Genomic DNA, 4,752 nt, shown 5'->3' with positions numbered 1-4,752 from the left:
CGTGAAAGCATTGGCTTTCGTCCTTGGGAATTTTTTTTTTCTGTGCAAACAAACTAATAAACTATGCACCAACGCACAAACTAAATGGCACAATGAACCTTATGGCTTAATTGCATAGAAGTAGAAATTTAACCTGCATTGAGGTTGAAATTCTACCTCATTTGCACAACTAAATATCAAAGTGACCCTGCACAAACACACCTGATATACACGAACATCTGTATAGGTACTGCGTACTGTATAGCGGACTGTGCAAGGATCTCCTGTCTCGTTAATTATAGTCCAGGCAAAATACTTAAATTTTTAGTGAAACTCACACATACAAACTGCAACAGAATTTGGAATTCTATCTACATTTCCTTGTTTGAATAAAATTTTCTAAGGGAAATCAATATCAGAGACCGGATAAGGACATAATAAAGATACAAAATGGCTGTTATTAATACCTTAAATTAAGTTGCGCGCAAATACCTTTTACTCATACATTCTCAAAGGTCAGTACTGATGAGCTTCAAATTCACAAACTTCTATCTACTGGCACAAACTTCTATCTACTAACAAAAATAAACGGTGAATTATGTGAAAAAAATTAAAAATTCTTGATCATATGCCAAAATACCGGGGGGAGGGGGAAATGTGGTGTTCATGGTAAATTGGGCTAAACACAGTAGGCGACGGGTTGCCTAACGAACAAAATAAAGGATTATTGTTGCTTACAATAATACTGTCAACGTCAAAATGTTTTCTTACCAGTAATTTTTGAATTTTCTTGAACGTTTAGGCACCCACCTGTTTTTTAATCCAATTATACAGACACCTCTTTCCCCGTTTTTTTTGTTTTCTGGGCTAAACATCACATTTTCATCATTGTTCAAATTTGCAGGAGCTAATTCACGTTGGGTCAGTTTGGGAATTCGAATTCGCCATTAAGCAACATTTGTGAAATGTAAGCAATGGAATTCGAAACCGGTTCATGTAATTACTTTGTTTGTCTGTGTTTCTTTGTTCCAATTTGAAAATGCTTAATACTATTTCCCATCGGATACAGCTACATAGCAGCAGCCACAAATGACCATATTTTGATCACTTTTTTTGCATAAAAACAAGCACATGTTACTGAAATGAACCATGTTTAAGATCAACTTAGGGCCTCATTGAGAAAAAGGTCAGAGATATAAGAAACCAAGATCGTAATTTAAGGGCAAATGCACAGTAGTTTAAAACCATATATGACCCAGACATCATCAATATTCTTGAATTATCATCAAAAATATCATTGAAAACGAATTCAAATGCAATCATTTACCATGTAAAATATTTTTCAAATTCATTAGTACGTGCATCTTTGTCAAAACGGTACAGATTTTGCTATTCTGGAGTTTTACTCGCTGCTGTGGAGTAACGCCCTCTGTTGACCAATAGTGTACAGTGTGACAACTATTTTTTTCAGGTCAAAACTTTGCGGATCTAGGACGACGTACGTTCACTGCGCTATTTTGTGAGATCAAAAGTAAGACTTACCCATGCTTTTATTCAATCTACACAAATGGGACTTATTAATTTACTGGAGAATTTTCATTTTCGAAGGAATGTAGCGTAATTTTTAATCAATGTTTTCCCTCGAAACTTGGGAAATAAAATTAATCATTGTGTGCGCGCGACGCAGGGGAATATGTATGTTTATGATGTTTTTCACTTTTTGAGTTTTGGGGAAAAGAGAGCAATCAGTAGTATTTTAGTAGCATTTTTATATTCAAAAAAGAAAACAACCAAAACTACTTTGTAATTTACTCTAAGTAGAAAAGAAAAAAAAGTACTTTGTAACTTACTCTAAGCTTTATGCTGGGCTAAAGGTGTTCCATCTCACGATCTTATTTGCTTATGCGATCGCGAAATCCGCCTGATATACTGACAACAAATGCTTCATCACCGAGAAACTCATCCAATCACACCTTTTTTGTTTGTCACTGTGCCGCGTTTTAATTGTCTTTGCTTCCATTCACTGTTTAATAATCTGATTCGACATAGGATTTTCTAAGTGTATTTAGGTCCAGGTTATCAATAATAATTTCCTAGGCAACATTGATGAAACTATTTAAAAATCCATGTTTTGTAGCTTCGGTCAGTTTGTTTCTTGGAGAGAAAAAGACAGAGAAATAAACCTTAAAATTGAGATGAAAGGCTTTTACACTTAATGGACAGACCTCGTTTCCCATTATTTTGAAAGCAGAAAATTCTAAATAGAATACGCGGATATGAAACGAAAATAAGATTCTTTTGCAGATAAGCCTAATTCAAACAGACTGCTAAATTTAACTTATAATGACCACGGGCTCGTGTGGTCTAGCAGTAGAGCACAGGGATCATGATCGTGAGTTTGTGGGTTGGCGAGCCCCAATCTTTTGTGTGTATCTGGCACACATACTCGAATATGTATTCTTGTGGAGTCATGTCTTTGTTCTCGTGTACTAAAATTTTATTCGTGAAAATCTAGGTTCAAAATGCTTCTATTTTAACCAAAATTAATGATGGGCTGAAATTCGGACTGAATATCCCGTATATAAAATACTTCATTTTGCGACGTAAACACCTTAGGTAAAATACATATATCTGTTTCATGATAACCTTGTGGAGACGTATTCAATCTTTTGCATTTCAAATTAGAAACTGATACATATTGAAGTACGCAGATGCTTTCAAACAACATGTATCATTTCGGTTCTATCATTTTGTTAAGATATTAAAGTTTACGCAAAATCCTGCAAATTCATTGATATTCTCTAACCGAATTGTCACATCTAAAGAATCTACATTCTTCATTGATAAAACAGCTTGTCTGAAGTGTGGCTGAACCTGTCGTAATACTGGTGGCTTTATGTTACCAAGTTCCCAGAGCAGTCAAAGTCTCAATGGCTTGTGAATTCAAGACTTCTCAGTTGCACGTCATGCAACAAAACCCACACAAAATGTTACCTACATGGGCTGACCGGCCCGTGGTGGAGCATACCAGTGGATTTTGAGTGCACACAAAAACAAAATAAACAAAAAGAAAACAAAAACCCTAAAATTGCAAATCAGTCAAATGTTGTTTTTTTCCCAAAGTCGTCTAGTAGCCAAAACAAGAGGCAGACATTATGGTATTTTATTTTGGAGTTATGGCTCAATATTAGACCCCACCCCCTAAATTTTGGATATTGACCCAATATTTGGAAATCTTAAGATATATATTATCTAGCAAGTGGATAAAAAGCTTCAAGGAATCGATTGATGGCGGTCTAGAAGTAATCAGAGTTCATTTTCTTGCTCCAAGGACAAGGGTCAATGGCATTTTTATTAAAAAAATACTTCTTTGTTTTCTCATTTTTTCCGACAGGCACGATTGCAACTCCCTTTGATATGGAGTGTCATGGCCTAGCGGTTAAGAGCACCACCGGACTCATATTCTGGTGTTTCAGAGGCAACAGTGACGTGGGTTGGAGCCCGCCGGACACTTGTGCTCTTAAGCTAGGCACTTAACCATGCGCTTCGTCCTGCGGATGGGACGTTAAGCCGGAGGTCCCGTGTGTTGCATAAATGCACGTAAGAGAACCCAGTAAACACTTACCGCTATTAGAGAAGGGGTTTGCCCCGGTGTTTCTGGCCTCCTGTATAAACTCCCACGCGGAGTATTTAGGAGACTCCCACGCGGAGTATTTAGGAGATGAATTAACCAAGAAACCAAGTAATAAGTGTGCCCCGACTTACTGCATGTCGGCTGTTTACGGATATGTTTGTGTATGGGGCGTACGTGCAGACAAAGCACATGCAAGGGTCGTTCAGAATGGCGTGTCAAACGTTGCAATATTCAATATTTTGCAATATATATGTTGGATGTTCAATATGTGTTTGTTATCTTTTACATTTATGTGCGATGTTTAATATAAGTGTGCGATGTTTTTCATTATTTGCGCGATGTTTAATATATTTGTGCGATGTTTTACAATATATGTGCGATGTTCAATATATGTGTGCGATGTTTTACATTTATATGCGATTTTCAATTTATATGTGCGATGTTTTTGACGATATATATGTGCGAAGTTTTCAATATTATGTTCGATTTTTTTGCATTAAATGTGCGATGTTTTTCGCTACAATTGTGTGTGTTGTTCTACAATATATTTGCGATATTCTCAAATATGTGAGCAATGTTTCGCCACATATGTTTGACATTTCGAGCTATTACTATTCGATGTTTCATCGGTATTTTGCATTCGATCTTTTGCAATATGCATTTGATATTTCCCTTTCATTCGTTGTTTCTTTAAGAGTCAAAGTCTGGTTACTAGACCGCGAAAGTCTGACTATTTTGCCTAAAGTCAGTGTTTGAGACGTCAGGGGATCGCGTAAACGATTAGAGCCAGACCTAAACGGTAAAAACCGGAATTGTGGGTAATTCTTTAAGCATACGCAATGCGTTCATCATTGTTTGGCAGTAACCACAGCTGTGCCTGTACTAATACCCATAGTGTTATGTGCATCATCTATGCATTGAGGAGTGCATGACACATGGTCTGAGCTCCAAGGCCGATGTGCACCTGTCCCTTTAATGATCCAGTTACCTGATAATTTGTTAGCATAAGCTGATGTAAATTGGGCAAAATTAGATGTTTATGAAAAAAATCAAATTGTAAGGGGTTAACCTTGCATTTTTGGGGCAAAATCGGGAAAAATCATGGGGTTAGATGTTTATGAAACCTTTCAAATTGTAAG

Source organism: Patiria miniata, unplaced genomic scaffold, assembly GCF_015706575.1.
Source record: "Patiria miniata isolate m_02_andy unplaced genomic scaffold, ASM1570657v1 HiC_scaffold_13, whole genome shotgun sequence".
Lineage (NCBI taxonomy): Eukaryota > Metazoa > Echinodermata > Asteroidea > Valvatida > Asterinidae > Patiria > Patiria miniata.
This window is presented reverse-complemented; position numbering follows the sequence as displayed.